The 15,000-nt window shown below is 42.8% G+C and overlaps 1 protein-coding gene and 1 long non-coding RNA gene across 8 annotated transcripts in view; both read left to right on the plus strand.

Annotated features, from left to right (window-relative positions):
* Positions 1-12,439, plus strand: part of LOC123517309 — a 14,797-nt gene extending 2,358 nt beyond the window's left edge. The window contains exon 2 of the long non-coding RNA XR_006678429.1: positions 12,192-12,439. This is a non-coding gene — a long non-coding RNA (uncharacterized LOC123517309). The remainder of the gene's footprint in view (positions 1-12,191) is intronic.
* Positions 1-15,000, plus strand: part of LOC123517306 (uncharacterized membrane protein C20F10.07-like) — a 277,910-nt gene that overhangs the window by 178,497 nt on the left and 84,413 nt on the right. The window lies entirely within an intron of this gene.

Consider the following 15,000-nt stretch of genomic DNA (forward strand, 5'->3'; position numbering starts at 1 on the left):
GGATAGCAGAGGGAACCACTCCTCCCTCGCAATGATGATGACGTTAGTCTTGTCCTTGTGTGGGAGAGGAAGCTGAATCGTGAAGGAAGGAGAAGGAAGGACAGAGAGAGAGAAAGGGAAGTAAGGAAAGAACAGGATAAAAAATGTGAAGAATACGGTCTCTATGGCGCAGGTAGAAACTTCTAGAGTCGAAGGAAAAACAGTGAAAGAAAAAAGAAGAAAAAAAAAGAACAGCATAAGGAAAGCAAAATGAAAGAAATCTCTGGAGGCAAAGGAAAAGCAGTGAAAGAAAAGAAAGTAAGGAAAGAACAAAATTAAAGCGAAGGTGAAGAAGCCCGTGGTGTTCGGTATGAACTATTTGAGTGAACACAATTGGATTAGTGTGTCTATGTGTTTGTGTGGGAAGTGAGGGAAGGGAGAGATGGTGCAGCTGCTTTCCTCACGTCAGTCTCCCCTCTCACCAGCAAACAACAACAAAGAAAACGTGTATTTGCAAAAGAGAAAATCGCGTCACAACACCTTGCAAGGGAAACTAAATAGATCTGGATGGCATTTCTATCAACCTGCATTATTATTGTACATAGTTATTTCTCACTCGTGCTTACGTTTTTGTTAATCAAGATCATAGTGTGCAAAATAAAGCAACAATTACTAACTCTAAAGATCGTGAAATAAAGACTATATGACATTGAAATATTCGTCTATCGTATGTTGATTATCGGATCATTGGTTGTTACTTCACTTCCGTGTCTAGAACGAGAAAAGATGTAGAATAGTAGAATACTGTAACGTCCTTAAACAATGAACACTCTTATCTTGCGCATAGGAAAAGAAAGGAAGTTTATAACATTGTAACTTCCATGACCTAGCAACGATGAACTTTTCTGCTTTGCGCCCAGAAAAAATAAATAAAAGAAGAAAAAACCCTGAGAATATTGTGACCTCCATAACCAAGCAACAGTGAACTCGCTTACAGGACACCAAAGCTGACGGAAGGAAGGCAACGCAAACTGTTTCCTTGATTGAGAGGCACTGCTTTGCGCTAGTCCGTGCAGGCCGCACCTACCTGCCAACACTGTACTTCTTGCTTGCCTGCGCCTAGTCTGCGTGAATCTTGTAGTGAACCGCGGCCAATCAACATCACAGACTCTCTCTCTCTCTCTCTCTCTCTCTCTCTCTCTCTGGGTTATTAACTCACTGTCCTGCGTTAGCGTGTAAGTTAATGTAATGTTTCAAAGTTGAGGTAGCTGACCCACTTCTACTATCACTTTCCCTCTATATCATCTCAGTTTACATTAAGCTCCGCCCCTTGCTGCTCCCCACACGTGTTGTATAACATTTTCCTCCTCGTTAACTCAATAATTATCAACCTTTGACCCCACTATCCTTTCACCCGTGTGTTTATTGTTTTTTTTTTCTTAAATTATTGCCGTTTCTTCCCTCACAGTGGTTTCAGATTAGTCCTAACAACATGGTTTCTTCTTCCAAGTGGCAGTTATTATTTCTTATGTAATTACTTTTTCCTTACTCTATGTTTACGACAAGGCTACTCCTTCCAAGTAAAAGTAAAAAGGAGAAGATGAGATTTACTTGCCTTTTAAGTTTGTTGCTGCTATTGTCACCCTGTGTTAACAATAAGAACACCGTAAAAATATAGTTTTCATGTACACCTGCACATAAAAGACAGAAAACAGAAGATCAATTATTTATTCGAAATGTATTAAATTATTTAAGATACACGTACAAAAAAATACAGCTAAAAATTTAAGGATGATTATTTAAAAAAGTTATATATATATATATATATATATATATATATATATATATATATATATATATATATATATATATATATATATATATATATATATATATATATATATATATATATATATATATATATATATATATATATATATATATATATATATATATATATATATATATATATATATATATATATATATATATATATATATATATATATATATATATATATATATATATATATATATATAACATTTGGTTGTAATTATAAGGCAAATTCTTTAAACCACGACAATATTGATCTTAGTACCAGATTTTCCTAAAACCCACGATACAAGACCTTTAAATTAGAGACAAAAGAGAAAGGAAATTGAACCCTTCACCCCTCATCTCTTATCCCTGCGCCACGCTAATGAGTAAACAAAGACACGCTAGTCTGTGGTTACCGCGCCTTCCTCTGCACCGTGGTGTGATGCACGCTGCAGCACGCGACGCACGGAAGGGTGAGGGACGCAACTTGCAGCTGTGCAGAGAGAGCTGAGTATTGAACCCTGCCGTGATTCCGGGATGATAATAGAACAGAAGCAAGTGACTGGTAGAACGAAGTGCTGGAGGAGAAAGGGGAACAGGAAGAAGCAGGAGTGAAAGGAGGAATAAAAATAGTTTGAAATATAAGAAAGAAGGAAACACTATTTCTATTCTATTCTATTTTTCACGAGGAGTGTATAGGAGTTAGGGGGACAGAGTAATGACATGAAGAGCATGAACAAGAAAAAGGAAAAGTAAATGAAAAAGACATGATGGTGCTGGTAGTAGTAGTAGTAGTAGTAGTAGTAGTAGTAGTAGTAGTAGTAGTAGTAGTAGTAGTAGTAGTAGTAGTAGTAGTAGTTGTAGTAGTAGTGGTAGTAGAAGTAGTAGTAGTAGTAGTCGTTGTTGTTGTTATTGTTATTGTTGTTGTTGCTTTTGTTGTTGTTGTTGTTGTTGTTGTTGTTGAAGAAGAAACACCGACGACGATGACGACAACAACAACAACAACAACAACAATAATAATAATGATAAAAAAAGAATAAATAAAAAAAACAACAGCAAGAACAACAACCACAAGAGAAAAAAGACAGCAGAAAACAACAGAAGAGAAAGACTTCCCTCTCCCTCCGTTGAAGAAAAAAAAAAAAACAATATATATGTATGATCAACAAAATCCATGAGAATATAACTCCTCGTTCGCCCTGGAGTCCTCGCGTCGCGCCTCACTGCTCCCAGCTTCCTGCCACTCCCTCTCCAGTCCCGCCACCTGATTCCGCGACGCAAACTCATTGAAGTAAAGGGAGGCACAAAGGAAAGAATATAAGAAAATGGTAAGTATGTCAATAAAATAGAATCAGAAATGTCAGTAAAATCCTCATGAGACTGAGCGTCCTTGTAAAACTTGAGGCTCTCAACTTGCAAAGAGCTCGAGTCGTTTCTCATTTTAGTGAAACATGGATGTGAGCGGAAATGTTATGTGTCGGGTGTGTGTTGGATTATGCTAGAGATTGTTTATCTCACAAACTCTCATCTCCACGAAACTCTTGGTACGCGTTGCTGCGGCGAGTTATGTATCTCACACGGCACCACCAGGATCCTGGAACTCCTGGAGGTGAGGAGGCCGTGGAGGCTGTGAGGAGGTCAGCTGACCCCAATTTGGCTCTTTTGTCTGACAAGTAAAAGTCGGTGGCGACCCATGGGAGGATGCTGCCATTAATCTTCCCTCGTAGAAAGACTTTGAAAGCCTTCCTTTAAACGGATGTCTCACGTTATTAATTGCTCAGGGAAAAGATAGGGCTGAGTCTCCCTAAAACAGGGGTTCTCAACCTGGGATACGCGTATCCCCAAGGGTGCTTGAGAGGAATTTTGGGGGTACGTGGCAGGTTTCTCAAAATACTTCAGCTTTGAATAACTGCAAATTTGTTTATAGTATACGAAGTGACCTACATGTGCTAGGCAGGATGTGTCCTTCACTAGAACCAGGACACGTTAACAACGTTAACAAGGAAATTCTTGGAGTTATATCACTTGAGAGGAAGCTCTCTTGGATTACAGTTGCCACACAACCTTGCAAACCTATAATATTTGTTCCAATTTATTATTTTATATGTTATTCACACACACAGTGACTTATTTATCACTATCACTAGTTACAAGTTGCAACTAGCTGGAAGCAACACTAGTTCATTGCCATAATAATCGAAAATTGTCCGCTATAGTTCCTTTTTGGTAAATGTATTGCATGTTAGTCACATATAGTGTCTCCCTGTGAGGTACCAGTTCCTATCGACACTACCTCATAGAAACATACTAATATTCATTAAAAGTTTTGTCTGCTTCACATATATAACACAAATTAAACTTAATAAACTAAGTCAATAAATCATGCATTTATTCTTACCCTTCCTGACGCTGGATTGTGGGAAAGGGATACGTGATCAATACTGAAAGACTTCGAGGGGTACATAAGATTAAAAAGGTTGAGAACCCCTGCCCTAAAAGGTGGCACACTTATGTGTTCTCACTTTAATGCCCTGCCGCCTGCCGCCCATCTGCTAAAGCCAGTGGTGTTCGACGATCGTTGTGTTGTGATGAACTTTTACTTAAAAATGTGAATGTGTGTCATCCACGAGGGAAATACAAGCACGTAATTGTTCCTAAAACATGTATGGATGGACGGGATCCGTACACCGACCCTAGCGCGCGCACACACACACACACACACACACACACACACACACACACACACACACACACACACGCACACACACACACACACACACACACACACACTCGTTTCTGTATCATTTATCTTAGCGACTAGGAATTAACTACCAGAAGAGAGTCTAGCGCCTGCCTGCCATGAGTGAGGCTCGCGGTGTTCTGTCAGAGTGGCGGAACGTTCATGCCACCAGGAAGCTCATGCAGCAACACCGCAGCAACACCCGCCAACTTGACCTGTCCTCCTCCTGCCGCCGCGCGTAACGCTGACCTACATCCCGTTTAAAAGTATATTTCAACAAAAATTTGCGAGAGAAATTTGCGCTTATTGCAACCTAGATAACGATGTTACATGACTCTTTGCCCTCAATACCAAGGTAGTCTTAAATGTACGAGGCGATGCTAAAGTTTTCTTTGGTCATGTGTGTCGGTGGTCAGTGATCCACCGGTGGGTGAGCATTTCAAGTGGTGTTCTGGGTCACCTTATTAATGAGGTCTTTTTTTTTTTTTATCTTTCCAGGTGAGTGACTTTTTCCGGTGATGAAACAGCCTGAGAGGGAACAAGGTGCAGGTGAGTTGTGGGGCTACAGGTGAGGGAAGGTTGTGAATGGAGGGTATGCATCACTTCACGTAGGGAAGGTGGAAACGGAAAGGGATGGATAGATTACATTAAGAGTAATGAACAAAAGCGAAATAAGAGAGAAATGTTCACAAGTGAAATATTTACACACACACACACACACACACACACACACACACACACACACACACACACACACACACACACACACACACACACACACACACACACACAGTGACGAAGTGGAGGTAGAAAAAATAATGTCACCATTTTCATGAAACTTCTCTATGCAGTGCGCGGAAAAAGTGTGATAATTTGTTTACGTGGAGAGAAAGAAATAACGCACATCATTTCTAAAAACACTCCAAACTGTAAAATTAACGCTAGAATAGAAGCATAATGATTTGGTAGAATAGGAGGAAAGAGAGGAAGTCGAAGAATATAAAAAGAAGATTACACAAGGAAAATGCAGACGGCAACAAATGTGTTGGTGCTAGCAAGGATGTTTGGAGAACTACAGGAATTACACCGCATAAGCTCCAAGTGAGGCAGAAGTAGGACAGTGCCGAGACTGACATGAAAATTCTGTTTGAAGCGCAGTGAAAAGAAGAGAGAGAGAGAGAGAGAGAGAGAGAGAGAGAGAGAGAGAGAGAGAGAGAGAGAGAGAGAGAGAGAGAGAGAGAGAGAGAGAGAGAGAGAGAGAGAGAGAGAGAGAGAGAGAGAGAGAGAGAGAGAGAGAGAGAGAGAGAGTTCTTGTGACTTACTAGTATTTACAGCTGCCAAATAAGTGACCGGTTATATTAACGTTAAGTCAGTTTTGTACCACTATAAGAATTCAACTTTCCATACACGAGCAAGACTTTCAAATATTTACAGCCTCTTTGCCTGATTATCGTGTAGACTGAACTGTTTGCTAACGATCTGAAGTTCTTTATTCCTAGTGATATTTGATTGCTTTATAGATAAGCGGTCGTTTTGTTGTTCGCTCGCTGTCTTTGCTTCGATATGCTTAACAAACAAATTTTGAGTCTATCATCATATATTTTGTAAACTAAGAAAATAATTTTATTAGGAGTAGTAAGAGAAGGAAGTGGAGAAAAACGTGAGTAGAACCAGGAGCACGAGGAGTAGGAGAAAACTGAGGAAGCCGAGGATGGAACCAGAAAGATGAAGAAAAGAGGGGATAAGGAGAATGAGAAAAAAGAGAAAAGCAGGTGCAAGAGGGAGGAAAACATCTAGAAAGACCTCACCTGACGTATAGCATGACGCATCATCTCCGCCACCATACAACACGCAGGTATGAGTCGCTGGAAATCCCCACCACCTGCCCCTGTTCCTCTCGCGTGTTTGGTTCCACGTGCATAGTGATGGAGGAGTGCCGGGAGGAAAGTGAGGGAAGAGGGAGAAAGGGCAAGGCTGGGGAACGATCACTATGGGTCACTGCTGTTGTGGATAAGTGTAAAGAGAAGGTTTGGTGAGGGGGTAAAGAATCACAAACTGCGTAAAAGGGTGGGACTCGGAGAAGTTCTTGAATGTTGTTTGTGACGGTATGAAATTAATTTATTTTACGAATTGAGGCAGGCGCGGCACAAATTTGACCTGGCTCCGGCTGCAAGAGAAATCATCCTGGCTATTCTGGTTACAATTCCAGGTGTGAAATTTTGTGTGGTTATGAATTCAACATTATAACTAAGAAAATCATTAGAATTTAGCGAAAAAGAGAAGTAAAAAAAAGAAAACGCCGAAATGTAGAAGAGAAGGAAAAGTAAGAAAATCCGTAGATGCTCGAAGAAAGAAAAAGAAAACCAGAAGAAATTAAATGAAAGAGAGAGAGAGAGAGAGAGAGAGAGAGAGAGAGAGAGAGAGAGAGAGAGAGAGAGAGAGAGAGAGAGAGAGAGAGAGAGATGTACTCGTAAGCATATTGGTCTGGATATGGAAACTAGGTCACTTAAAGAAAATAAATCATCTTTTTGCTCCTCTTCCTCTGCCTATCCTCAACATTTTCTCCCTCTTCTTCTGTTATCATATCTCTCCCTTGACTCCTTTCCCATCCTTCATTTACTCCATGTTTTCTCCATCTCCTCTTAGCTTTAAATTTCCTTCATTCCCTCAACGGTTCTTCTTACAGATACACTCTTTTCATATCTTAGTCTGTTTTTATTGTATATATTTTCCCCTTATCTTTTGCCCTTCACGTTTCTCTCCATAATACTGCTGCTCCTCCTAGTTATCCCTCCTGTCCCCCATTTTTCAGTACATACGCAAACGCGCGCACACACACACACACACACACACACACACACACACACACACACACACACACACACGATTTCTTACTCTCTTCTGACCTCTGTCACCACGCCCACACTCATGACCTTTCCCACTCACCTTCCTGTGCCACACCCTGCCGTCACACCGTCACGCCCGTCCAGCCACCGTCCACCACGTCACCGCCACCTTCTGCAGCCTCATTATTGCGGATTGAATAATTCAGTGAAGTGTGTGGCTCCGTGTGGTGGCTGCAAACACTGCCAGCACGCCCCTGCACTCTGCGATAATTAATTGAGTTATGGCATTGAGTGTGGTGGGGGTGATACAGCAAGACGAGGAACGTGTCTTGTGCTACTCCCGGCGTCCTTCACGTGCCGGCACAGGTACTACACTACTTACGCAATGCCTTTTGTCGCTCATTTTTTGTAGTATGTTTTTATGCAGGAAAACATACTTAGAAGAGTGTTTTTTATATCCTATTGTGTTTTCCTATACCGCTAATACTACAAATCAATGTGAATTACATACATTGTGCAGATGGCTGTGTACACAGTCAATAATTTAACACATCAGCATAAGACCATGTGGTCTGTACAGCACATTCCTTGAACCACCGCCACCATTCCTTCGAGTTTACATACGGGCGAGCGATTACACATGAAATATGTACACACCTAGACCTTTCTGGGTAAAGTTGTACTGTACGCGGTAAATATTGCTACTTTATAAGATTATTAATGATGAAAATATCTACAGGAAGGAAGATGCTGAAGTAGCTTTGTTTTCGTTTAGTGTGTGTGTGTGTGTGTGTGTGTGTGTGTGTGCGCGTGCGTCATTCACCTATGGTCATCTACTGGTCACCCAGCTAGTTCTTTCGCTACAGAAAGAGCTTAGATCTCATACTGACCGACCTTCAGGTAGAACTGAGCTAGACCACACACCAGAACAGCGAGACCACAGGCCCTCAGGTTCCATCCTGCACCTACGTATTTGCTGCAAGGTGAACATGGGCTACACATTAAGAGGCTCGCCTATTTGCCTCACCGCCGGGATTCTACTCCCGGTCCTTCTCGGTTATGTGTGTGTGTGTGTGTGTGTGTGTGTGTGTGTGTGTGTGTGTGTGTGTGTGTGTGTGTGTGTGTCATAGAGGTTGCTGTATTAGCGTGTCAAGCACAAAAGTGACAATAGCATGGCACTAGAGACTCGAAGCATCTGTTTGAACATTCAACAGGCGGGGTAGAGACGTGTTTTGAGTCCTGAGATGAGGCCACCGACGTGCAGGGCCGAGCGTGCGGCGCGTCACAGGTGTGTAACCTGCGAGAAAAACGAGGGAATGAGAAGCAATAGATGTGCTCCGGAGACAGGAAGGTGTAGGACCAAGGCTCAGTGGTTGCCGTGAGAGTCTTGCAGGATGAAGGTTGTTGCGGGAAACTAATGTGTTGAGGTCGTATTACAGGAATCCTCTCGCGATCTGAACTTTTTTTCCAAACATCAAGGATCATTATAGGCAAAACTAATTCATTAGGAATAGTTCCGTAATGTTTTATTTTCATTTCGATGTACACGCGTCAAAGTAGGTTTTACCTTCACCTAGCAAGAGTATTACGCAGGTCATGAGCGGAAGGAAAGTTCACGAAAATTAAAGACATAATGAAGCCATGTCTGGTGATGCCTTATACGTGTAGCGTCGTAATGAACAGACACCGAGCAACAGCCGTACCTCCCTGTCACCAGAGCAACAATGAAAATAACCTACGGTACAAATACACAAACAAAAAAAGTCCCCCCCAAAAAAAATCAAGCAAGGAGAACAAACAAACATGCCATCCGTCCCACAGGAGTCATTATGATTGATACATGTAATGATGTGTGTGAATTTTAGGCTCAGATGAACGAGTGGCGACAAATGACAGGTGCACGGCTAGGCAGTCCGTGAAGGATTCAATTAGGGGCGTTCCGGTGAGACACTAGTGAGCCAGCGGGAAACACAGTAAGAAACAGACGTCTAGGAAAGATTGTGGTAACGGCACGGAACTGATCCAAGCAGCAATATTGCACCAGTAATACGGATTGGCAATATTCAGGCTTCGTCCAGACTTGCTTGTCGCGAGTCACACTTTTTGTTCATTAATTAATCACCTGCCGAACCCCTGTGAAGTACAAGGAAGCAGTGATGGTGAGTGAATACAGCACTGGTCCACGTGATGTGTGCGTAGGTCCTGATGTGGGTGGCGGCGTCTGGCAGCCCGAGGGCACACTGCGGCCCATTCTGGAACACGGCAGGCAGCGCCGCATCGGTGTCCAGATTCCGGGTGCCGTGCCGTGCCGGTCTGGGTGGTGTCAGTGTAGCGCTGAACGTTAGTGGGTGAGGGTGGCGGTTGCAGCGTATGGTGATGAGGGCCGGCAGGTGCAGTGGGTAGCGTGAGGTGTGATATTACCAGCAAGATATGGATGCCGTAGTCTCTCATTGTACTTTGAATTAGTCATTGACTGTGATTAATTCTTTGTTCGAGAGTTACAAAAAAAAAATCTATCTGAATATTTAGTTAATCACGTGAAGTAAACTCCCACTGAATCACTGCTATGTTGGTGAAGCTCTGCAACGTCTAGGTTTATGACCTAGAGTCAGTAGCAGGTTCGTGCGGCACGTGAGCTTCACCTGCTCCAGGCAGGCGTACATCCCCACACCGGCGCTGGCACGACCCCACCCGTGTCAGTACTGTCATTGTGCGAGTAACGCGAGCGTAACCAACCAAATCGACAACCTTGAAAGTCCACCTGAAGGCCGAAGACACGCTGGAGATGAGTGTCCTTCTGCATGATGCTGCGGCCCTCGGCCTCCCATGGTTCTCCGGCAGCCAGGAGGACCAGGGAGGTAGCTAAGGTAACAGAGCACTTTATGCACTTCACCTGAACACTATTATGATTTGCTTACATTCTGCATGTACTGTGTTTACACAAGTCTGCCACACTGCTCCGCCCCAGCTGGTAATACACTGCCTCCCCGCAGCCCCACATGCACGTCCGCTAATGATGCATGGTCACGTTTTCAGGGGCCTTGATCTGAGTGTCCAGCCTGCCTCTCTGACATGTTGTGTCTGGTGCAGCCCGCCAGAATGAGGAGGAGGAGGTCAGTGAAGATGGTTACCGTGTTTTACCGCTAGACCTTCCTGGTGATGTTTTTTAACCCCTTACTGCAGGCCATAGCTGTATTCGCTTTATAATGAGGTGTGAGCTAATTTCGTAGTGGTTGTGAGCCATATGTTGCCCCGTGTGCAGTCGCTGTTGGGTCAAGTCTGACCTGTATGTGTTATTCACGAAGCTTTGGTACTAATATGTATCATTACATATCTGCTTACCATTAGAGCTTGTTTTACCTATAGCCTACGTCTGTTTAAGCTTATAATTCGCTGAGATGTAAACAAACAGAGAAGCATATGTTACCGGTTACAAGCAAAACTAAACTCAGGAACAGCATGTTGATATAATGGAGATTTGGCATTCATACTCACTGCAATATGATGTGTTTTTTTTCTGATTCCACTGTATACTCACTCTACACATGTATTTCATGTTATCTGTGTTCATTCCATGCCTAACTCTTTAACTCTATAACATAGTTAGCATTATTTCACTGAAAGCATATGCACCTTTTGTTACATCGTGCGTGGGAAGGTTATTTTTAGTGATAAGATTCTAAATCTGAAACATCCGTCAGCTTAGAATACATAAGTTTTGTCAATTTTGGTTTAGTGTAGCTCGTTGTCATCACTCGAGCTTTGCAGAGTTACTTGAGAGTCGCTGCGTCGCCTTTTAGCTGTTCCTCATGTTTTCACCAGTAGTTCCTATATCTGTTGTTGTTTGAGTCGTCCTAGAAGTGCCATGAACCACATCAGGCTTATTCAAATCTTGTTACCTACGTAGCCATTCGAAACAAGGCTCTCGTAATACAGAACACAGTGTTTGTAATTCAAGGATAATTGTACCTGACAATTCGTCAAGGCAGGAAAATTATGTTTTGAGAATTCATGATTTTCATAGAAATGTTACATGTACGGAATCGCAAACCTCACTAGTGCGTACATATCCGAACAGTTTCGTCCTTTATGATCGTCACAAGGTTCATGAGGCGTCATGAAGTTGCTTCACCTATTTTCCGTGGTGCTGGTTAAGCGTTTCCTCCTTCACAAGCATCACTTCCCTAGGCACAGGTTGTGCTTCGCAGTGTAGCTGTGATATTAATAGAACAAATGTAAGATTACTCTTCTTTACACTTCTGTTGAGTTTTTGATGCCAGCCTTCAGCGTCTCTGTGATGGCTTGAGTTGAACAAGCTACAATTGACTAAATATAATCACGCCTCGAAATGCTGTAGACTGCCCATCCACAACAACCAGCTGAAGCCGAATGTTGGAGCTCGAGGTTCTACTGCTCTTCTTTGCTTCTGGCGAACCTTTCTTTGCATGGGCTGCCGTGGTGCGCATGGGAATTACAGACGGTTAACTTTCTACGTTAATGGATCATTTCGAAACAATTTTATAGGAAAATTTGTTTTGTGTGCCATGGATGATGTTACGTGGGGTGTACTTGTTTTGGCTGTACATATACTAAAAATGTTACTGTAAGAAGAAGAAGGAGAGTGGATGATGATGTTGATGGCGATGGTGGTGATGAGAATGATAAAAACAGTAATGTGGTAATGTCTGATGCTGACACTGATATGCAAATGAGGTTGAGGAATGGCGAGGATGAGCATAATTGTGACTCTTGACGAAGCATGACATGATGTGACGAGGCGACAACACTGGCTCATTAGTGTTATGGAGAGAGAGAGAGAGAGAGAGAGAGAGAGAGAGAGAGAGAGAGAGAGACTGCCAGTGATAGACAGCATAATTGGCGTGTATTTCCCGTGTGTGTGTGTGTGTGTGTGTGTGTGTGTGTGTGTGTGTGTGTGTGTGTGTGTGTGTGTGTGTGTGTGTGTGTGTGTGTGTGTGTGTATGTGTGTGCTCCTGATGTCATAAACAATACAAGACATAAATGTTTGCTCAGAAAAATATATCATGCAGTGCATTGATATATCGCTTTTCTTTTTTCCTTTTCATCACAAAACTCGTACTGCGCATTGGAGGAAAAAATATACACGTAACGTCACTCTTATTTTAGGGCGAGTGAAAACAGTCATCTTAAACCTGTGACAATTAAAGTTACGATAGCATTCGGGATATTAAGGGAAGATCCGTGTACTAGAGTGAATGACAGTACGAGCACACTGCAAGACTTCCTCAGTTGTCAATATGTTGGAAGTGTAGAAATTTTTTTCTTCTTCTTCTTCTTCTTTCTTCTTTCTTCTTTCATCTTTCTTCTTTCTTCTTTCTTCTTCTTCTTCTTCTATATAGGCCACTATAGAGTCACTGTTTCCAGTACCCCATCCTGTGAATCAACGGATACACACCTGCCTAGAGAAAGTAAATATAGGTAACCAATATATGAAATAGCCGTACTGGACTCAATAATTATTACTGTATTGCCTTTAATGTGAATTGTGAGATCAGTTTTAATGCAACGGGCCGCCGTGGTACAGTGGAACCATGCTTGGCTTGGGGTCCGAAGGGTCTCCAAGCGCACGGGTTCGAGTCCTGTCCACGGTCCGAGTGTAGGTTGGGCTTCCTCACTCGGGGCAACGGTTTCCTAGCGGGTGGGCTTTGAGATAGGAGGTGCCCCAAAAAAGTACCCCTATACCCCATAAATTCTCGTGAAAAGCCTACATGGTGTAAATAAAAAAATATAAATAAATAAATAAAAAACCGATGTGTGTCTTTCAGAGGTTGTCGAGTGCATGGTACGTGGTGTGTGGTGGGAGGTGTGGTTGGGAGGCATGGTGTGTGGGAGATGTGTGGGAGAGGTGTAGGCCTAGTGTGTATGCGTGGGAGGCGTAGTTATGGGTGTGGCTGGAGGTAGGAGTAGGAGGGAAAATATGTATGAGACCAGCGTGGATTGAACTAGAGAACGTGAGGAAACTATGCACATCTTGCCTTAATGTCTTTCGATGTGTGTGTGTGTGTGTGTGTGTGTGTGTGAGGATGGGGGCGCGCTCTGTCTAATTTTCTATTAATATACAGAAACACGAGAGAGAGAGAGAGAGAGAGAGAGAGAGAGAGAGTGTGTGTGTGTGTGTGTGTCGGGCACGCCACGCTTATCATTTGCTAGCCGGCTGATCCTTTTTGGTCCGGAAGTTTCTATCTCCCTCCTTCCTCTCACTGATATAAAACACAGAGGGAGAGGAAGAGAAACACTGGAAATAGGAAAATAGAATGAGGAAAAACAGGTGGACGCTGATAGGAGAGGGAGGAAGAGGAATACATGGAATCTATGAAGTAAACCTTGTAAAGAAATAGATAAATAAACGTAAATCGAGAGTAGAAATAACGGGAAAGAAAATACGAGACTGGAAGTTTGATTAATAACATGACGAAGAAAAGAATAATGATAAAGAAAATATTATTCACATAGGCAGAAAGAGAAACAAAACAAAGTCAAAAGTCGGGGTTAGGAGGACGAGGCGAAACAAGAGAGGATAGAAAGGGGTAACAGTATCTGAGTAAGGGAGGAATGGAAGAGAAAAAAAAAGAAAGAAAGGCAGCGGTCACCATCTCTCATCCCCCGCCACATCTGATCTGGCCGCTCGTGGAATCATTAGTATCAAGAGAACCCCACGCGAAATCAAGTTGCTGTGGGATGTTTTGGCAGCGTGGTGGTAGATGATCTGTATGAAAGATTTAACACTGTAATCCGCTGGTGTTCATTATCATCAGGAACATCATTGTCATCCAGATCAATGTTGCTACAGTCGTTATTATTTTCTAACGTCACTGATTTACTTTCTCCCAGCGTGTTATTTTATTTTTCTTCCTGATGGTTCGTCGTATATTCGAGATGAATCCGGCTTCATGTCCGGCCCCCTCCTCCTACACCTTCTTTCTCTACTGTCTCGCTTTATATTCCACTTCTGATTTGTCCTTTTCTTATCCGATTATTCACGTACCATATCATTTCCACGGGAAGGGAATCCAGTAGCGACGCGAGGCACTTAGCACCACCCGTCCTGCCGGCATGGGAAAGAGGCGACTTAAACCACCAATATCAGTAGAACATCATCACACTTCCTGGAAATACAATGGCGCTCGCCTCCAAGTGTCCGTATTTTATGTTCGTGTCTTTTCACCAGTGCTGACGTCAGTGTTCTACGCCGGAGTGACGTCAAGTGACCTCTTCCTCCTTTCATATTTTTACACCCTACCTTGTGGACAAGACTTCCTTTATGTATGTGATTATGAGCGTAAAGGGAGCCTCGTGGACTGCGACGCACGCCAGATGAGCATCGCTGCGTCACATCTGTTTGTAGCGAAAGGTTGCGTAACGAAAGGCGGGACGGGGAGAGAAAGCAAAACAGACGTCAGAGAAGTTTTTTATGTTTATAGTGCAGCCGCAATGTCAGTGAGATGTTGCTGACGTAGATACCGGCAGGACGAGTGTAAGGTTTCTTAAGTCTCCCTTCCTCCTCTTGCTGCTTACCCATCAGCTCTATTCTTTTTTTTTTTATCTACATGTAACACCAACCTTTTGTTCCTAATGCGC

This window comes from Portunus trituberculatus, chromosome 42 (genome assembly GCF_017591435.1).
Source record: "Portunus trituberculatus isolate SZX2019 chromosome 42, ASM1759143v1, whole genome shotgun sequence".
In the NCBI taxonomy this organism is placed as follows: Eukaryota; Metazoa; Arthropoda; class Malacostraca; order Decapoda; family Portunidae; genus Portunus; species Portunus trituberculatus.